This window comes from Bombus huntii, chromosome 4, assembly GCF_024542735.1.
Source record: "Bombus huntii isolate Logan2020A chromosome 4, iyBomHunt1.1, whole genome shotgun sequence".
NCBI classification, from domain to species: domain Eukaryota; kingdom Metazoa; phylum Arthropoda; class Insecta; order Hymenoptera; family Apidae; genus Bombus; species Bombus huntii.
In genome coordinates this window covers 9,330,527-9,353,378 of record NC_066241.1, presented here as the reverse complement: position 1 = coordinate 9,353,378, position 22,852 = coordinate 9,330,527, and the positions used below count along the sequence as shown (strand labels likewise).

General features: G+C 34.5%; 2 protein-coding genes across 3 annotated transcripts in view; one reads left to right on the top strand and one right to left on the bottom strand.

The window, feature by feature from the left end:
* The window catches only part of LOC126864827 (uncharacterized), a 74,204-nt gene extending 59,526 nt beyond the window's left edge, over window positions 1–14,678 (bottom strand). The window contains exon 1 of the mRNA XM_050616648.1: window positions 14,259–14,678. The gene's annotated coding sequence lies outside the window, so the exon portion shown is untranslated. The remainder of the gene's footprint in view (window positions 1–14,258) is intronic.
* A 156-nt stretch (window positions 14,679–14,834) lies between these two features.
* The window catches only part of LOC126864795 (A disintegrin and metalloproteinase with thrombospondin motifs 18-like), a 42,482-nt gene continuing 34,464 nt past the window's right edge, over window positions 14,835–22,852 (top strand). Inside the window, exons 1-2 of one of the 2 annotated variants that reach the window (XM_050616538.1) lie at window positions 14,835–14,979; window positions 18,208–18,401. The gene's annotated coding sequence lies outside the window, so the exon portion shown is untranslated. The remainder of the gene's footprint in view (window positions 14,980–18,207; window positions 18,402–22,852) is intronic. The other variant, XM_050616540.1, reaches the window with a different exon arrangement.

Below are 22,852 nucleotides of genomic sequence, written 5' to 3'. Positions count from 1 at the left end.
AACTTTCTAAGCTAACACGTGGTAGACGATAAACGTAAAGGGAAATCTAAGACAGGAAATACTCGCTTGGACCGAAGGACCTTAACCATGAAAATGCCAAGACTCCTGGTGGGTACTTAAGACTATCGAGGGTGCGCACCAAGAATCTGCAGACACTGGGTGCCATCCTGTCCGCGGTGTGTGGCCTGGTCTCTGATGTGAATTGACGTTACATCGTCGTCGCTCGTTATCGTTTTAAAAGTCGCATGGTCCCAGAGCATTTGGTCGCAGTCGCAGTCTCGGTTGCAGTCGCAGTCTCGGTCGCAAGACTGCGAGCTCGTTAACGACTGGCTTATGAAACTCTGGTCGAAGAATCGCGGGAACTGCGAGCGAATGGCGAAGAATGGACCTATCTGAATTTAGATTCCGAACGATCGGAACCACGCTGAGAGACAGATCTCTGTCTCTCTTTGTATATCTACGTAAATAACGCGAGACGAAAAACGTAAGACGTCGTCGTATCCCAACTTCTTCAAAGGTCAACGCCAGACGCATACCGATGGAAGTTAAAGGTTTTTCGTCATTGCGCCAGTCATTTCCACCGTGTTTTTACGAACACCTGTCAAATCGACGGGCGCAAAGGAAAACGCGTATCTTCTTTCCAAACGACCAATCTAATTTAAAATAATTCGGTTGCGCTGGTTGCACGAAGCAAGGAATTTGTCGGGAATAAAATGTTTTAGCCATCGAACAGACAATGGGCAAAATGTTCTTAAAAGACTTAATTAATTTATACGATGTGAAACTGTTAGTTGTTGCGACCTCTTTGAAAAGCGTGTTAAAATGCGTCGCGAAAAGTAAGCGACGACGAGTATACTCGTGAAACGCGGAGTATGCGTGGCTGTTATAACACAGAATTAATATTCTGCGGATGCTCTGACAAGCATATAGCCTGAATTGCCGCGTATTTTTCGAACGATTGAAAAGATTCGGACGGTCCTTTCGTTCCGATTTACATTTCTATTCGATATACGTTTATCGAATTATACAGGTACGATTTTTTGTTCCGCAACCTTTTCCCATCTTTCACGCCACTTGAATATTCCATTCTTCCAGAACTTCTCAGGCTTTTCGGCGGGAAACTTTTCAACATGATTTTTTACCAAAGAGTTAAAAATCCGAACGAACTTTCCCAGCAGCGTTTAACACGTGTAATATTTTATTAAAAATCAACGAGCATATTTAAAGACACTTGCAGTAACGTTTTTTCAGCGTGATATGCTTGAGAACATAAATGAAAACATATACTTGAAATTTCCTCAATGGAAAGGTACTAAGCAAAACTTACGACTTTATTAAATTCCTTAAAAATCGAAACGAACTTTCCGACCAACCGATATTATATCTAATACATCGATAACGATTTCGTATTATTCAAGCATGCGACGTGAAAACACTTTCATAACGTTTCGTTTACAGCATCCATTGCTTTTTTTACTGTTTCATTTAACGGTAGTTAACATTTTTATAGAATACCACGTCAAGTACGTAAGACGCGTTTCCGGTCCTGAAAGCGTCAAGTTATAACGAGATGACTGTTTCATTTCTCAATTTCATTACCGCAGCTTACCGCAATTACTAAACTGCAATTTGAATAGCAATTTGTAACTACTTTTCACGCATGACGAGTATACTCGTCGTAACGTAAAACATTGCCGTTTCTTCGTGACGAGTATATTCGTCAAGAACAGCTAACCAGTTAACCTTCACCCGCCCCTCGTGTCAATTCGATCTTCCGTAAAAGATTACACATCGAAGATGTAAAAGAGATTGCAACGATTTGTCTGAAAGTTTGTGACCTTCGCGTGTGAACGATAAAGAGGAAAATTAATTGTTTATCCCTTCGCGTAGTCGATGTTCTACTATTCTGTCAATTTGACATATTTGAAACGAGAGACGCATTAAATTGCAAAAATGCGCGACTGACAGGGCTTGATCTTTTGCATGTACGTCGAATTCCAAGAGGAAGCTTAAAATACCAACGCTTCCTGAAAAGGTGAACGCAATTGAACCTTCGTACTCCTTCGAATTTCCGCTTGTCGAACCTCGTTTGCTCGACGTTTTCGATAAGACGAAACCTCTAGAACTCGGAAATTTTTGCTCGTCCCTCGAACTTCGAGCTACCGAGGTTCGACTTTAGCATTTTACGTTGCAAACACTTTACATACGTAGAGGAAAGTGGCCAAATATGGAACAGGCTATGTGGACTATAGGCTATTCCACTCGGTCAATCGCTCATTTTCAGAACGCTTATTTTGCCAGAAACTATTTTCGCTTATTTTAGATTTAGATTTTTCTTATGGAAAAATGTGGATCAAGTAGCCAATGGTGTATATTTCGACGCTAGGATCTCAATGATTGCGAACAACTACGTTTCTGTTCTGTTGACCGATGTGAGCGTTCCATATTTTGGGTACTTTTCTTAGAGGTACAAGGCTAACACTTGGACCGAGCATAATTGTGTAACTGAATATCCATAAGAATCTTTTATGTATCGCGACTGAGGGTAAAATAACAAAAAAAAACCTTATTTTTATTATTCTTTTATTTTATTAAGGTTTTATGTGTGTGTGTGTGTGGATGATTAAGCGAGAATACAAGGCAAGAGGGAGGATAATTATTGTAAATCGAGTTTATGGCCAGCAGTCTGAACATAAAGTATACTAGGTTGCAAGCTACGTATGCGAGTGAACGTAAAAACTGTACTACTACCGTTACGTTACAAGGCACACGCACAGAGTTAGGATAAAAAGATTAGAAAATAAAACCAAACACGCTGTAATGGTATTTCGCGACGTATTTTATTCTGTAACGTTATATCTGATATGGTTATACCTTTCGATAAAAATCACAGATAATAAACCGAGTCTCCGTTTCAGCTGTAAGAAAATAAATTTCGTTTTGTATTATGTGACGCTGCACGTTGTACATCGCATACAAATCAACCGTTTCTCATATTTCGAAAACATAGCGTTCTATGTGTAAGGAGAGATAAGAAGCACACGGGACACTTGTGTACGTACGTTGTAAAGGACTTCTCGATTTTGTATGTGTGTCATCACGCATGAAATAACCGGACCAAAACAGTGGATACGGCGACATGTGTTTGACACGGCCAACCAGCGTGTCCGGACGTTTGATTTGCGTTGAAATCAAATTTTTCGGCCCAACTTCACCGAAACTTCGCGCTGAAATAACGCGTGACGCACGTAGGTTGCATTTCGCTTTCGATATTATTTTGATCGATATTCGAGCCGAAAGTACTTCCCATTTCAATTTAATAACGCAAATACGTATTTATATCGCATTTATATGTGTCCTATGGCTTTAAAAATATTACGAGGCAGTACACGACGATAACAAGCGAAACGAGAAAGTAGAATATTACTTGACTTTCGATGTTACATCTGTTTCAGCTGTATATTCTACGACCGATGGAAATTAGTCAAGCACAATGAAACTTGAATTTTAATCAACCCTTCGAACTAAAAGTATTTTCCATTTCGATTTCATAATACAAATTCTATGCCATATATTCGCCGTGTCTTTCGAAATATTATTCTCCGATCACGATAACAATAACGACAATGACGTAGAATACATTTAACTTTGCATATTATATCCGTTTCGAACCTACGTGTATATCCTGCAACCGAGTAAAATTTCCAAAGCACAAATCGAATCTCAACCAAAGTTGATTAAAATCAACCGTTCGAACCGAACGTCTTTTCTATTTCGATTTAATAACGCAAATAATAATAAGAATACTTAGTCATATTTTTTCTTCTTTCTAAATATTATTACAATGGTGCAAGGCGGTGTGCAACGATAATAAGAAAATCGAGATGACAGAAACGGCCCTTAAACGCATAACTGCGCAACTATACGTGCAATTCGAAGCATTTCAATAACAGTCCCCGGAGTAGGAAACACTTCAAGTATGCGCTATCCTTGAATGAAGGAGTTAGACAAACTGACCGTCTACTCATTGTGGGAGCGCTCGATAATTACCAGTTCCAGGGGATTTTCTTCCTTACCGATGTCCTCAATGAAAACTTGGTCCATGTATATTACTTTAAAGATTCAACCGGGATAATTGAGTTTCGAAAGTCCTTTAGACGCAGTCGTTTTACCGTGCTCGGTCGCGACATCTAGCGTACGCGGAAGCCGGAAATACAAGAGAAATTAAATTTCGCGCCACAACGTTCGTATAAATATCAGGTTTTTTAGATGCAAAGTTTCCAATATGATTTTCGATCTTTTTTTTTTCTCATTCGATATGATGATTACGGTGACTCGAAGTTGTTCCCATTCGTTAGAAGATGCGTATGTACTAACAATTAAATAATTCGCTTATAAAAGGAAAGAAACTTTTGGGACAAAGTAATATGTTTCTTCTTACGATAAAATACCCACTGTACGTAATATTTGCGCGCAACGATCGAAACAAGACGCAACGATGGTAACGTGTCACGATAATATTAATTGCTGGATCCTTTTTTGTTTTTATTTGTACGAGGTTTACGGTCGTTAGATTAATATAATTGCGCGTAATTAACGACATTAAAATGCGATCGATCGATACTCGTTGAAGACCGGGTTGTTTAGATTGGAAATTTCCATAACATTCATCCCTGATCATCTATGCAGATTCGAGATATGTACCGTTATACCATGTTGCGTGAACAACGAAATAAGCGTAACCCGTATCATCGGTTGACACAGTCAACATGGTTAAGGTAAACCAATTAAGGCAACGAGTTAGTAAAACGATTACCCTTCACGTTTTCTCCGCGTTCATAATTGTGTACGATCCGCCTACCATGAGAAAGGTTACTTGACAATAGACAAAAAAAAATAGTGAAAAGCCATGTAACAACTATGGCATTGAAGAATCCGATATTAACCGGTTAACCGAGTGGTTTTTTAAACTGGTTTTTTAAACGTAATTTATTTTTAACGGAAATGAAACGTCGCGTAAATAAGAGAACAGCAATTGGTAATTTGTATACTGTCCGTGGATTTCTAGTTATCGAACGTTAAAAACATAGACAGTTAAAATACTATAATAATACGATAATTTATTGAAAATTGGTAATGAAAAACGAACGGAATTTGCAAGAAAACAACGTTATAAGTTGTTATTTTTAATATTAGACGGTTGCTTATTATCGGGTTGGCAACTAAGTGATTGCGGATTTTGTCATTAGGTGGTATCGACAAAATCCGCAATCACTTAGTTGCCAATCCAATATTTATCGTATGCTACATATACGAGATCACGAGCGAGAAGAAGCTTACGATATCTCGAGCGATTTTAATCGAGGTACAGTCGCAAACAACTTTTTTCATTAACTGCTGCAACTGCAATGCTATCTTAAAGTTTATAAGCACGAGCGGAACATTTGGAAAAGAAGCGAAGAAACGTTTTGCGTTTGTAACAAACTCGAAGGACGAACATCTTTTAGACAAACTGTCAGAGAGCGGATATTCATAAATAAAATAGTTCGTTGTACGTCTACGGTGAAGAAAGCTTTTTCGCGAGTTTAGACATTGCCAGGTCGGATAAATAGATTCGCAAAGCGGAAATAATAGTCTTGCAAGTTCTTCTCGCGAAATGTACGACGTTGGCTGATAACGAATTAACGAAACTTTACGAGGTCTTGTACGTTGCGTAATTGGGAACTTCGTTCAGGTACGAATGAAACTTCTACAGGAGCGAAGGGAAGCATAATATCGCTGACAGCTTCGAAGTATTTGTAACAGCCACAATGTGATCGGATCGCGAGTTTAAACGAACGATCCGTTAATAAATATCAGACGAAGCGGGCAATTGTTTTGGCGGAAAAGTAATAAAAATTGGTTCGAGTTAGTGGAATTTTCCTTCCGATGGCAAAATACCTAATGGAAATATGGAAACGCGTGCGAATCGATCGATCTGGTTAAATTTTTGAGATTCGAAGCTTAGCGAAAGAAATAATTTGATTCTAACGATAAGTTCTTCGTGTATCATGATCTTTCATAAGCAGATTAAAACGAGTATTATTTAAAAAATTGTATATTCGATGATATACATTTGATTTGTATAAATCGATTTCGTTCGACAACTTAAATTCGAATATACAGGATTCTTCGTGAGAAAAATAGAAAGAAAATAGAATTTTTCCATATGACGCTTCGTTTTCGAGAAAATCACGTTCGAAAATTTACCAAGCGTACTAGAACATGGCTAATTCTGGACCCAAGAGGAGTAAACAATCGACAGGACGTTATTCTACGTGTGAAAATAAACTGAGAACGTGGAATAAAATTTATTCGCAAGACGCTTTGTTTTCAAGAAAAATACATTTTTTTTAATTTATCATACACGTGTAATGAGCCAAGTTCAAGTATACTTGGTAGGTAAATTTTCAAACTTAGAATCTCTTGAATACGAAGCGTCTTACGAACAAATTTTCCTCTATATTTCCTTCTCATTTTTTCTTTTTTTTTTTTTTTTTTAATAAATATATTTCGATAAATTTATAATTATCGTTCCTTACTTTTACAGCGTGTCATACGAACGATATATAAACATAATAATCTATAATTTTGTGATGATCTAACAAGTCCACCTGCTATTTATTTCTATTAAATTTCTATATATATACATATTATTAACTATTTATTTGAAATTTTCAAATTATTTAATTATGCAAAAGGAAGGTAAAGGATGGTCTTGAAAAAAATTAATCGAAAACGTAAGACGAAGCATCCGCGTGCCAATGCTCATTCTTGAGAAAATCGATTTCGAAGATATGTTGGCTATGCGAAGACTGGATTAAAATTTGGTTGAATAAATTCCACTGCGTACGTAGTACATATACAGAGTGCAATTTCCCAAGAGTCCGAGCCCGTAATATTTTCGATACTATTCATTATATCGAAAAATGCTTCGGATAAAAGTTTGATGGCTGTAAGGAAAACATATGTAACGAGGACAGTTGCTGGCTTTTCTGAAGGTGGTGGCGCAACCATCGTACGAAGGTCAACTTTGTTTCTTCAAATGGAATCACACAGTTCTTAATACATTAATCGAAGCAGCTCGAGATTCTCTATAAAAAGTTATTTATTAACCTACTTGCGTCTAAAAACCATTAGTTTAGCAAATATTTTAGGTATGAGAGACAAGGAAAGACGCAAGACGCTACTTTCGTATTTGTCTTCGTGCTTGTCCTTCGTACGATAAATTTCACCAAATGAAAGTTAAAATATCTGTTAAACTAATATTTCTTCGACGTAAGTGGATTAATAATTTTTGCACGCAAAATCTCGGTTCGGCTTTTATCCGAAACATTTTTCGATATATTTAAAAATATAGAAAATATTTCGTTTCAAACTCTCAAGTAACTCGCCTTGTATACAGGGGGGTGGGGGTGGTAACCGATGGTACAAGCGGGAAGGGGGTGATTCTACGCGAAAAAAGAAGTCGAAAATATAGAATAAAAATTGAAAAAAAATTTTTTTTTAATTTTTCCATCGAGACAACGATCTACAGTGAAATCCGCTATAACGTACCGCACGCGTACCGAGCGAAAATTCAAAGTCGATTTTCTCGAAAACAAAGCCTCGAACGAAAAATTTTTATTCTATATTTTCGACTCCTTTTTTCGCGTAGAACACCCCCTTTCCGCTTGTACCACCAGTTACCAACCACCCTGTATATCGTGTTGGTATGTATATGTTAATATTGCTTTAATTTTATGCAAGAGAAAATAAGAAAGATAAGTTATCAAAAAAAGGTTTTCAGACGTTTTATTAGGAATTTGCGACGAGCAAAAATTATACGAAATATGTAACGATTCGATATTGTTTGGAAAACTCGTAAAACATAATCGACGTTTCAATATCTCGTACAGAAACTTCCAGTCGATTATGGAGTTTTCTATCTCACACAAGGTAACAACTGTACTTTACTGTCAAAAAGTTATCACAATTCAAGGAAACTTCGAATTACCAAAGTTCCTTCAATTTACGAGAGATCGTCTACTTTCCTTAAAACTTTCCTCTTTCGTATAGGAAAATATTATTGGAAATTAAAGATTTTCGATCTTTACCGCGATCCATATATCATTACTATGTTATTTTTATCGATTTATACGTATCTCCTAGCAGCTCCTCGCGCAGAATATTCCTACGTGGTATTACGTTATCGAACTTACTTCACTTCAGGCTTCAACCTGAATTACAGCTGAATTACAGCGTAACGACATTAATTTTCGTTTCTTTCATCCTTCAAAATTAAAGTCACATCGACGTATTTTAATGTAACTGCATTCCGTTAGAATTTGCACATCGATTAATTTCCTTCTTCCTTTTTCTTCTTCTAAAGTTACAGATACCGTTGAAGTGGATCTCACTTCAAGCAAAACTTTACATCTTCTCTAGTGTTCAGTTTCCTTAGTCCTGCGAAAGCTACAATTAGGTCCTGGCATAACGATTCTCTTTCCAGCGGCTTCTTCGGTTGCAATTATAGTACCGCGAAAAGATCGCCGACATACAGACAACGTAGACGATAAAGCGGAAATGCCGACAAGCCGAAAGGGTCGGAAAACTTCGATATATTAGATTGTGTCTTTCTTTCACAAACACGTCTTTCACGACGATGCATCTTTATACAAACATGAAACTTAATCTGTCGAACGTTATGATCTTTATTTTGATAGAACAAAATGGATCATACGTAATTCGATAAAATAATATAAAACGAGAAATGTTGTGCATCCATTGTTTCCTTATAAAACGAAAGAAACTTCTCGTAGTCGTTGATCGTCGGTTAGTCACCGGAGAGTCAAGAGTGAAGAGTCGTTAAAATCGAGAGATGTCATATCACACTACTGCATTAAGTTCCAGTTCGGTAATCATCGTTTTCTGTTTAATCCACTGTAATTAATCCATCAATCAATACATTATCGCATAGGATAGAAACTACTGGAAATCCTAATTTCTAATATTTCTGAATAAAGAATTTCTGTAATACATCCTCTCTTTATTCCGAGATAAAAAAAACATCAACAAATACCGTTGACATCTTCAGCTAATTATGTAATAACCACTACGAAATCATTAAATATATTCGTTTAACCGCTTCGCAACTATGGTACAGATATCTCACGACATTGCATATACACAGCTCGTACGATGGCCACGGACAAGTTATTTCGCGACGCAATACGTTTGTACGACGCTACGAATGAGTTATTTCGCAACGAAATACTGTTCGTAAATTCCCACGGACGAGATATTCCGCGCGTCTGTTTTTCCGCAATTAAGCACAGCTCTCGCCCTAATAAATAAACACTTGCCTTTATACGAGACGTTTTTGTCACATTCGGATACGTATTATAATTTTATGAACGTAGTCAGATACACGTTCAGTTTGTCAAATTTCTCCTGTCTCACAAATTTCCTATCTTTCTATACGCTGTAAACGTCAGAGACGAAGATTTCTAGTAGAAAGACAATTCCATTGATTTTAACATCCAGATGAAATACGTACGATACACGTATTGCGTAATATTTGTATCATTATGTATATAGTTTATTCAGGCGATAAAACGAATACGCCATGGCGCAGTAACAATAATACAAATCTATACAATATATTCTTACAGGATTTATCATAATCAATAACGTTCGTAACGATCTGCAATGTTCGCGAAACTTCGAAGCAAATCATCGATAAAAACGTGATCGACGAAGCAGAAAATACGAATCTCGTCGGATGTGATCCGACATTTTAAAATCTGTTGTTCTTGATACGCGAGCCTACTTTAAAATCGAAGCGTTCGTAAACCGATTAAAATTGTAACTGCTCAATTACGATAATCAGGTGAACTCATTGGCCGAGGATCAAAGGTCTGGAATTAATATCGAGCTTAGTTGTTGGGTCACAAATAGGTCGTATACACTCGCTTGACGGCTATTCGACGTGCTTTGACCATAAAGCTTCGCAATACCAGGGCATCTTTGACGAAGCGCAGTGTAACGTTGCAGCAGACAATGAGAGCACCGACGTGAAAACATACATACTTCATGGCTGCTGTCCCTTCCATTCTCACTTTCTTCTTAACTGACTACGGACGAGGAAAGGAAAAAGAAACTTATCCTCGACTTTTCATTTCATCCCTTACGTTACACGGAGGCATTGTCAGCGTCTCTTTGAGATTTTGCTCGCGCGTTTCTTCGCGTCACCTATCGTCGATGCGCGACATTATTCGATATCAACAAAACAACGCCATTAAGACACGTATGGTCTCGCCCTTGTAACGCCATTGTGACTGAGAAACTATATTACGCGTGATATAAGACGTATTATAGCAACGTGATATAAAGCGATAAAAATTATGTGGTTTATATAGTTTGTATTTTCTACTTGTTTTAAGGCAGGGAAATTTATACAGCGACAAGTAGGTACATACGTTGATTTTTAAAGGCTTGTACAAGATTTTTAAGCGGAAATTCAATTTCGTTGGATTCTGTTTAATTGGATTTGAATTTTTAAAAGGTAATGAATTTTACCGATCGAACTGTTAGTTTAAGCGCGGCCTTTAATTGTATCACGAACATTATTTTACGTTACCCTGCAACGTTTCCTCTATGTAATATATTCAATGTTTGTATACGCGATCTTCGGCTTAAGAATTACTCAAATATTTGGTTTTAATACGAAGGATTGTTTTAAAGATCATTTTCACCTCTATAAATATTTATTGTGTAAACCGTGTGTATAATTTGCGTAGAGCTTAAAGGATTTCCAATTTAACATTCGCACGTGAATTAAAACCGTTACTTGGAAAAATCATCGAACTCAAGAACCACACCTCTTCCTCGTGTTCAAACTTATCCGCCTGTGCAGTTCGTAAATTCACTTCTTAGGTTTCTAATGAATTTTCAAAATAAACCTTCGACGTATCTATGTATTTATCTATACGATTAAATAAACCGTGGATTTTTATGCATTTATAAATAATTTGAAATATACGTAGATATTATTCTAAATATCTATGAAACTGTCGACTAAAGAATTATTATTCACGAGAATATAAGAAACAAAGATTATTAAAGTTACTTTATCCGGTACTCGATAACTTTATTTTGCTAAATTGATTCCTCGTCTCCTACACTCGCAGAAAGATATTTCTGTTGCGTCAAATACGTTTCCATCTTATATTATCTTCCACAAAGGTACTGCACACGTATTGTCTTTCTGTCTATCTTAATTTCAATTTTATTAACTCGTCGCTTGTTGACTTTGTCAAATGTCCTTTGTTTACTTTGAAGTTGCGAAGCACGAAAAGCTTCCTAGGTACGTGTACCACTCGGTCTAATAAAAAACACTCAGGTGCACGAAAAAGAAAAAGGTTCAAACGCACGCTAATAGATGGCTATATTTAAAAAATTACTCATACTAAATATATTGAGAGCTAAGCGACTTCAATTTTATTAGCTCGTTTCCAGCTGTCTTTGATGTTGCGAAACGCCTTCCTATTATTTTCATCTAATAATAAGCATTCGGGTGGACGAAAAAGAAGAAGATTCAAGCCTGGATCAACGGAAAATTCTACTTAAAAAATCAAATATCAAGAATCGAAAAACTTTTATTCATCTCGGATAATATCGACCCCGAGATGTATCTTGTTAAGATGATCCTCCTTCGAAGATTAGACGCTTCGTGACTACACAAAATGGTAACGAGCAACGCCCTCTCGTAAAGTATTTACAAAACAGGGGTAGGTCAGTGTGAAATTAAATGGCTGGAATTTTCAGCGATTTCCATAGACAGTGTCTTTGAAATACCTAATCCTCGCTGTTTCACGTTTAAGCGAAGTAGCGCTCCGCTCTCCAGCTAAAAGCAAATAGCTATATTCTGGAGAAGTATTTGAAGCATTAACTGGCGAACAGATCCGAGAGGAAAAGTTTCGTGAAATTTACATCTTGAATTTCGTTATTTCATTTAACGCAGAGGGATTGGCGCCCGCTACGATCGATACGTTGGCAGATTTGCCTGCGGTTTTTCGCGATTGTCGCGACGATTCTAATTGAGTTTCAGGAAAGAAATAAAATTAAACGTTGGCCGTTAATCGATGGCTGGAAAATAAAATGGATTGCCATGATTCGTCGTATTCCCCCGCCTTTTGATTCTTTCTCGTCTTTCGCGTTTCACGGTCTTCGCCAATTACTATATAGAACCGTACTTTTCTGCTGGCAACTTCAGTTTACGAGATTAAACATTAGCTGGTCCCGTTTCGTTTGATAAAACTGACGTCTCATATACGACCTGAGGCATTCTACGAGCTTGGCGCAGGTTTAATGGAAATGTTCGGTAAATATGGACACAGATAGCGAATGTTACTTGTATAAACATTCACTCTGATCGAGAACTAAAAAATCTGGAATTTTCTGCTCTCGTGCTGAATTACAGTGGTTCGCGAAAATATTTGAATACCCCTGCAAACTCCTTGTGTACATATTATTAAGAATATCTTGATATCCTATCGATACTGTGACAAGATTAACGTATTATTAAAATTTCAAACAAGTATGAAAATGTACGTAGGAATTGCAGGACATTTACCGCAACTAATTGTATGTTTGAGACTATTACTAATGTTGTATACTAATTTTTCGTTAAGCATATGTTTGCAATAAATGCCTTGCAACCTCTATATATACATCGAATTGGTTTCAAATTTTACATAATGTATTAATAACAAGAGTTCTGTGGAGAACGTTCGAATAGTGTATTTAATTACCCGTAATTGATATTGCGTATTTAATATAACCGAAGAAATAGTCTCATTCGTTGTGTTAATAATTAGCGAGAATACGAGTACGTAATAGGAATTTTAATAATCCCAGAATCCCATAGGCAAGCAAAAAAAAAATAATTTAATTGAATTTGCTTTAGTTCAATTTTATTTCATTTTATTTTAATGCAATTCTATTTTATTTAATTTCAATTTCCATTTTGCTTTCATTTTATTAATGATTTAATATAATCCTAACTCGATAACATAAATCACATAAAAAAGGATATATAAATAAATCGGTACAATACGATGCAAACTAAATTTATGTACCAAAACTTTAACCACGCCTTATAGATACGATAACTAATTGGAAATTAAGTAAAAACTATTTGTAATATCCTGCATTGCTTGTCGGGTTGGAGGAGATATTTAATCAACAAATAATTTCGCTACGTTCGAAATCTTCTCGCTCCTTAATCCATTTTCTCTCTGATTACAGTAAACAGCATTAATTCCGTTCTCAATTAATTAATCTTATCAGTAGTATACTTATATCATTCTATAAAACATTAAGTAAGTGACATTTAAGTTAAAGAATTATTTTCCTATTATTACTTATACACTTTTGTTTACATATATCATTATAAAGATTAATGGAATAAACTAATAGGATAACACGTTTCTTAAACGAATGGAAAAATGAAAAGTCGATGAATTTTCATTTAACAAGCATGTATCATTTGTAGCATTATGACAACTTAGCGATTCATTTGCTCAACAAGTACTATCTTCAATAACTAAATCGTTTTAAATTAGTTAAACCTTCAAGTGTCCTATTTTCCTATTCACTAGACGACATTTTTAATACGAATCAATTCGTGTCGCTAAAGACACTAAAAATTGATTATTAACATAGAACTATACATTTTATATATTTTACACTAGTTCTCGTCGTCATATGATTACAATAACCTTAATAAATAAACGATCCTAAACACTAACAGCATAAACAAGCTTATCTCAAGTATATCAATATTATACCAATATGTAAAAATTTATATTTCCAAAATACTTGTCTTCAAAAGTAAAGCAATCACAAACTAAGCAGAAAATAAAGTAAACAATCGTATTGATAAACAGTCTTAACAAATAAAGCTACGATGCTAAAAGTAACAAAAATTGCTCCATAGCATATGTCCTCACAATTAAATTACGAACTAAAAAGGAGAAAAGGATTAAAATTACCAAACCGAATGTAAGGAAATGAAAGAATCATTCTGTATTATGTTTCCCTCGCTAGTGGCGGGATATTCAAAATAATGATGGCGTCTCTTCAATCAAAGTTACAAGAAATCACATATCCAAAAACTTTTACCTCGTTATAACGGTATTATTATACCACCGAATAAGTAAAAAATTAAGACTCACCGAGAAAACAGTATAAGCAACGAAGATTTACAGCTCGGTCTTCGCGAGACAATAGTGGCGGTTGGTGACAGACAAGTGGTCGAGAAGAGTATCCGCTACTGCACAGTCATAGACATAGATCGTGCACCCGAATTGTCCCGTCTGTCGGTGGATATTACGTGCAACGACCTCCGTGATTCGTTTCTTGCGCTACGCGAATAGGTGCACCTGTTTACGTGCCACTTAATGTCACGTACACGCACGAAATAGCTCGAGAATCATCCACGAATCGACACGGATTCGCGGTTACTAATCGCTTACCAAACGTCGATTACGTCGTTAGCGCTTGAAAAAACATTCGAATGTAATCGTTCCGAACGATAAAGGAGCTTTGTAATATAAACGATCCAGTTCCTACCGCGTTCACAGTCGAAGCGGTACTGCGAGGCTCGTCGCGACCCGGCGTCCCCTTCCACCATCGACCCCGAGCCCAATAGCCAATCAGCGTTACGCATTCTCCAACGTTCAAAATCCTTCCGTTGGATCCACGGACGGCCGATGTCAGTTATGCGAGGGGGTGGAAAGCACTTTTGGCGGTCTCACGTGTTGCTTCGCTGTAAACATGGATGATCTGGATTTGATTCAATTACCCAAAACGGGAGAAACGGTGTTTGAGTGGCGGCGCGAAAATTGCCGATTTCGTTGCGCATATTGACAAAGATTGCGACGAGGGATCTGTGTGGTATGTACTATATAGCTTTTCTCGCGGGTTATGTTTCTTTATATCGTATATCGAAGCACACGCTTGACGTTTCAAGAGAAGGTTTGCATGCCTTGTATAACTTGAACTGTAGTTTAGATTTACAACTTTACTTTAGTCTATATGTTTTCTTACTTTTCATTATTTGAAGTGCCATTCCTACGCACTTTTGCGAGAGGTAATCTGTGATACTTGTAAATAGGTACTACATATATACGCACGTTAACCTGTAAATGTGTAATATTGCTGTTTGGTTAGGTCTATATTTTCTGATATGACAAATATATGTATGGGAGCCATCTTGCACAAGTAGACTAATATTATTAGTGTAATTTTATAAATTACAAGTCATAAATTATTCCTTTTTCCAAACAAGGAAATATACGGGAAAAAATAGAACAGATTCTTACGATTATTTTTGTGAAGTTTTGTAATATACGAATTAACATTTTTTTTTCATTACATTTGAAAAAATCATGTATTCGAGTATTCATGAGAAAGGAGAGACAGAAAAGGAATGCAAAGATGGAAAGTTTCGAATATGTAAAACGTAGTGAAATCCATAAATGATTTCATAACTGCTCTTGAACATTTCTTATAAACAAACAAGTCATCTCATACTTTCCTACAGGAGAAGTACATCATATTCATCAGAAAAAATTCCATTGATGTGGTCTACGAATGCTTATGCATCCAGCGAAGTCTGTGATTATTTTCTTTATCTTGAAACATACGTTATAGTTTTGAAGGTTATTTTTACATTATTTGTTCACAATCGTTATAAAGAGACCGGAAATGTATTCAGGCCACGCACATGCTTTACTGCTGTATACGTACCATCGATGTTAAAAAACAACTCGTACCGAAAGGATTAATATAATTTTTATTTAGATTTTTTATTTCGTATTCATAGACGAAAACTGTCGTGTTGTTTCTCCGCAAATATGTAAAACGATTCCGTTATATTATAAAGTTTTGAAAATCGATAGTTTTCGTTATTCATTTCGTTAGTTAAAATAGTTAAATGACTTTCCAGAAACAAATCATGCTTCATGGACATTTTGAGTTTAGTTAGCGTAAAAGTTAAACCTTGTTCTGTAATTACTTAAGTTACATGAAATTAAATGGATTTCAAGTAGCTGGTATGTAAATAATACTTAAACTAGCATGTAATGCTTAAATCGTAAAATAAATAGCGTGTACATATAAAATCAGTTGAATTTAGGGAATCAATATCGATAAACGCGAAACTATAAATAACATCTTTAAGTCAAAGATTATTTGAAAGAATTTCAACTTCACTTCAAACCTGAAAGGATATTTCAGGTCAAGTAAATAACAAATTTATACCGGTATAGTGATCTCGAGTTTCTTGAATTCAAACAATTTGTGTAATCGGTACGAGAATATATGCAACGTGGGATATTAAAGAGAATCGCACTGGGCATTATTGCACCATGTACGTCATAAATCGTCGATGAAAGCTCTGATGCGGGCAAAAAAGTTTATAGATTCGATAAATAAACTGTTCTCTGTAAATGATGGGTTAAAAAGTAGGTAACCAGCGTTAATATCAATAGGATATCATTCCATCGAATAATTTTAAGGATCTTTGTATTATAACATATCCTTTAGATAAAAGATAATTGTTAGTTTTATAACGAAGCAACAAAGTAATTAACAAAGTAATTAGATTTCTTTGACCTTCGTCTTTGAAACTATCGATAAATTATATTTACATCTTCCAAAAAATCATATCTTAATCCTTAATAATGCTCTCAGTTTTGTAGTATTTAATATCTTTTGATTTATCCGAGATTTCTTCGAATCTAATACAGAATTCAAAATGTTTCACGTATTTATCGTAGTCCATAAATTATGCTTACAAACTTGGTTCATATATGTACGTATGTGTATTATACATTATTGTATTTAAGAATTTATATGATTTTCCCATGAAATGCCTCTAGTCTGTAGGAAATAGTCTGTTACTATTATGGTTTAGATGGAAGAATATTATGACATGTCGTTTAACTGTATGATACCATCTATTAATGTACCAACGATGACTTTAATGACGGTCTAGTGGATATTGCGCTACAACTTTGATCGACGTGACTTGTTTCTATGATGCACTTCGACAAGCTGATTTCAACGAAATCAAGTCAAACGAAGTTTCTTATGTTTAATATTCATATAAACTTACTATGTACGTATGTAGTTTGTTTCAATAGCATCTATGTAGTTTGAGAAACTCGTCGATGACGTTGTTTCAATAATACAATCATAGTTGTATTTACGATAATCATGATTCTGATGCAGACTATTAGAGAACGATATTTTTTAAGAACAAAAATCATAGTTTTCCCTTCTAAAACATGAGATCGAGATTGAAATAATCTTGAAAGAAGAGTGAAATAATTGTAATTTTTCAACCATTTAATTCTGCGTTAATAACAAAATACAAGAACGTGTTAAGTATATATTACTACTAATTTAATTATTTATATCATTAATAAGCAATATTCTTAATTCACAATTCTTATATTATTTAATTGTATACTATTAATGAAACGATTTTATATAACTTGCAATTCAATGGAATAAAAACATGAATGAAATATTTAAACATACCTACGTACATAGATTTCCAATAATTTTACGTAACTTTATGAATTAACACGTTACAATATACTTTACGATATAGCTGTTACATTTATTAAAAATGATTCTTGTTCAATTACATTCGCCACTTACATTGCGGAAACGTAAAATTATTTCGAACAATATGAAAATAATTTATCGTGAAAAATATTTCACGTACCGTTTCTCGCTTTTATCGTAAATTAAGCACGTTCCCATTTCTTGCCGTAAGAAATAATGGATAATCGATAACAACAGCGTAACGAAAGTAAAAATTATTGTTCATTCAGTTTTAAACGTAATTTTATCGGCTGTAGTTCTTCAGCTACTTTGATTCTACTCGATTTCAAAGAACAGATTTAAATAATAGCAGGCTTAACGTATGAAATATAACGTAGAAACATTACCGCGACTGTCTTGAACAGATTTCCGTCTGTAGATGACTTTAAACGTTTCCGTATCTCGTAATTTGCGAGAAACGAATCTCATGCATTTCTACGAGACCTTGCCCTGTCCATCTTACAGTTCCTTCCTTGATTGACTTTCAAATTTCCCCCTGGATTCTAGGCTGTCTCTGTCATATAGAGCGAAGAGTTCGCTGACCCTCAAAGCAAAGGGACAAGCACATGGAAAGTCTGCCTTTGCGGTTGGAAGTAAGCATAATTTACGATACGATGATCTAATCCCTTCATCACGCTTGGAATATACATGGCTGCCTGTAAAAGGGCGCAGTTTTATATGCAGCAAGTTGCAAAGAAAAGGTCTGTGTCTTTTTCTGATCTTATAGTACTCACTCGAGAGAAAAGGAAATTTTAATCAACGTTATAGAATATTTGAAATGCAATTGCCTCGGCAAGAAAAAGAGAAAAATATTCTTCCGCATTGATAAAAAATATTCCATTTGACTTTCTGTTTTAATATACCGCGGGTACGAGAAAATATTTGCGCATGTCCATATTTTCCAATGAACCGTTTTCCTATCAGCTTTTATATTTCATTTTCGCAATATCAAATCTTTGTAATCGTATGAAAGTACCATGAAATAATACCAAGTTTAATACATGTACGGTATATCTATATTCATATTATTTAAATACTTTTCGTAGTCACTGTACAACTGCCATCTGTGGATAATACATAAATATATCTCTATTTATTCCTTCTGTAACCGGTATTGCACGACATGCATTATTTATTTATTTTTTCGTGTGTCCACAATAGGTAGAATTCTCTTTATGTGTATTCATAAAAGAAAAATTCAATGAAATCAAATCACATGATGGAGGAGATTTTATTGGACACGTTTCTTCCATCTATTCTATCGAAGGTTCCATTTAAACGTTCGATTTAAATGTTAAATAAAAGGTACGGCATATCAAATAAACGGGATTAATTTTAGGATCTACACTTATCAGACACTTTCTACTTCTCTCATTAAACATGTACTACAAATTTACGAAGTTTTAGATCACTTCCTTGTAACATTCTCTCTCTCTCTCTCTCTCTATATATATATATATATATATATATCCTTTTAAAATTCTAAAAAATTATACAGATTCATAAAAATATAGTTAAAGACTCTGCAATATAGCGGTTTTTAAATAAATATATATAGTTTTTAAATAAATGTTAAATTTCTTCCGACTATTCGTATCACATTACGATTACGCTGTTTTAGTTCTATAGCTTACGAAGTTAGTTTAGAAGTCGAAGTTTACCTCACAGGCTTACACAGAAGTATTAGTAGAAGTTTTCCTATCAAAAAAAAAAAAAAAAGAAAAAGGAAAAAGTTGTAATCGCTTTAATCCGCAGACTGTAGTTAACACGTTTGTGTTTCGATTTAAAAGTTAATTCAATTAATCCGTAACATCGAAATGTTGCTAACTGTTATTTTATATTGCGCATATTATTCGATATTTAATCGTTCGATGAATACCATAGATATCTGATATTTAATCATTTAGATGAATTTCATAGATATCTGATATTTAATCGTTAGATGCGTTCCATCGAAGTTTCATATTTATCTGTCCACGTCCTCTAAGGGAAGATTCGATATAAAATAATTTTTATAACGTTCTAAGACATTTATAAAGTGATTACGTAACACTTTATGTTAATTCGAAAATTTAAATAAATTAGAGAATTATCAACACCATTCGTTGTTATAATGATGCTTAATAACTCGGAATACAAGCAGCTTTCAAGTAATCGGATAAAATTTATTATGCTGCTAAAGTAAAAGTATGATTTATACAAGGTAAAATCTCCTTTGTAAGTAGCGTGATGCTCGTAATGTCAGGCACACGAAGTATACGCGCATATTATATCACGTAATTTTAGCTTTATTCCATCTCTTAATCGCTTGGTTTAAAGAAGCCGTAAGTAACAAGCGAATCCATAGCGTAAAATAGTTTTATTAAACTTGTCAACGGATATAAGAAATATATACCCGTAGTATTCAACTACAAATTTAAATGTGAAAAATAACGTTCGGGAAAATTTGTGACATATCGAGAAATTTTATACTCGTGTCCAGAACTAAATTAATAACATATATATTATTCGTTGAAAATTATATTTATGTACATATATGTAAACATAATATACATAATATCTGTTAATTAAAAAATTAATTAAGCAATATTATTACCATTCGTATCTATTATTTTTCATTGAATAAAAAATTAGTATACACCAGCTCATGTTCATTCTATCGATCTGATTTTTAAGTTTCAAAATATATATCGAATTTCGATTTTCCATCATGCTTCGCTTATGATTCATAAATATTAATTAGCATGCGATATTAATTGACGTTATAATTCAGAGTGTTCGATATTCATTTACATTTATATTACTTTCGCGTTATAGTTAAATATTTAACGTTAATATTAACAAAAATTGAGAATTATTGACGTTTTTTAACTTAAAAATCCTACTTTTATTTCAATTAAATCTCGATCTTTAAACTTTCATTTATTCGCGTCAAAATTAAATCCTAAGCTTCAAACCTACGCTTTCCTACGTAAAAACCTTTTAATCCTTATTTTTCGAATAGTTCGCGAGAATTGATCTTCGCGCAAGAATTAACGCCACTCAGGTACTAATTGATTCCATCTCCAGAACGCTTAAGTGACATTCGATTGTCGCTCGAGTAGTTCTTATCCTCGCTGTAAAATACGGCAGAATTTCGATTCCTCGATCATTAATTACATTATGAGACTACTTTCGCACGCTTTTCCATTCCACGCCGTGATTCCCCTCGCCTAACCACTCTTTCGTTATAGCGCCGATCAGACTTTCAACAAAGTCACGATTAATCTCGATAATGAAATTTCCATCGCTATCGCAATAGCAAAGATTACTCTACGTTAAACTATATCTTTTTTTTAATTCACAGAATGCATTAATACGTTGATCGCCACGTGAATTTTATAGATTTTGGCCAATAGATCAAAAAACAGGATGATTCTACGTGAAAAAAATGAAAGATAGGAGAAACACCCGGTATAATTTATTACAATTAATCTTTTTTCATCCGACGTTTCGTTATCGATAAAATCGAGTTTGAAGATCTAACTGGTATACTTAAATTTTTGCAAATTTTATTCCACATTTTCGACTCGGTTTTTCACGCAGAATCAGCCATCGCTCGCTCCTATCGCAATATTTTTCACTCCATTTACATTATTAAAAGAAACATTATACTTTCCCAAGGTATTGTATTATATTCGCGCACTCTTCTCCGACAACGTTACCTAATTCCTTCATATCGTTGGAAATTCTTTAGCCCGTGAGATTTATCCTATTTCAGCGATCCTGGAAAATTCAATGAATAACAGTCGATTCGATCGATACGAGGAATTTTAAAGTTCGTTCCTCGGTATTCCTGTAATTTCATTATTCGCGTTTCATTCGCTGGAAACTTGCGTTAATTTGTTCGCCAACTGGAAGTTACATAAGCCCGTTGATTTTTATTTCCACGAACTGTTAGAATGGGATAAAATTTTGTTGCCATAAATTCTATTTAACGCAGTGTTATCAACCACGAGCTGTTGCATAAAACTTATTACTTATTGTATAGAACTTTTAATATATCGTAGATCAACAAGGTACTAAGATTATGAAAAATAATTTCACGTGGCTGAGATACGACGGAGATTTGGAAGATTTCGGAGATTTATGCTCGTAATATTAAGACTTATATACGCGACTCGAATATTTATGTATTCTCCTTTAATATCCTTAATCCCTTCGATATGACGTATAAAATTTACAAATTGCCATTTTAACACACTTCAAATATAGTTCACGTAAACTACACGCGAACGATGTGCTTTCGAATTTATCAACTAAGCGTTACACGTTCCTCAATGTGGACATTACTTATGTACCACGGAATGCACGATTATAGTTACAAACGCAGTTTTTCATCCGAAAATACAGATTTGTTAATGGTATAAGTTACAATTGCACAATAACGAGTCATAGCAGAAGAGATTACCGTAACTTCGAATATAACTTTTATCGTTACGATTCTATGTTAACGTTGTATTTGCATCCGACAGTTTGTTGAATTGCGTAATTTCACGAAGATTGCAAACTAAGTTTAACTTGGCTTAAGGATATAAGTTTAACGATAAGTGAAATCTACCAGTTTCTTCCCTTTTTTCTTCTTCTTTTTATTTTGCTTATTTGCTTATTTCATGAGTTTCGTATAATTCTTATCTATCCAGGAATAATTTAAATATAGAAAACAATTCAACGAAATGAGAAATACACGTTTGTCTCGTGTGCGATTAAAAAGTTGTATCCGACGAATTTAATATATCAATTAAGTATTATATCGAAGAGATATTCGTTTACGACAGACAATACACGATACACTGGAATGTTATTTCTGCAAAATTGTTTAGAATTGTTCTTTGCATATTTAATAATACGTATCTTGTAAGTTAAAAAAGATACTCGTGACGTTCTTTTTTTTTTGTTTATTAATGTAACTTTTACATACTGCTGTGTCCGCTGAAATAAATCCGAATATTATGTTCAATACGTCGATGTTAAAACGTCTTTAATATATTCGATATAAATATATCGAATTCAATTTATTTTCAAATTACATTATTATTTAATGCTGGCGATTTCCATTTCCAATTACATATTTAATGAAGCGTCTATTATCAGAACTTATTAAAACATCGCA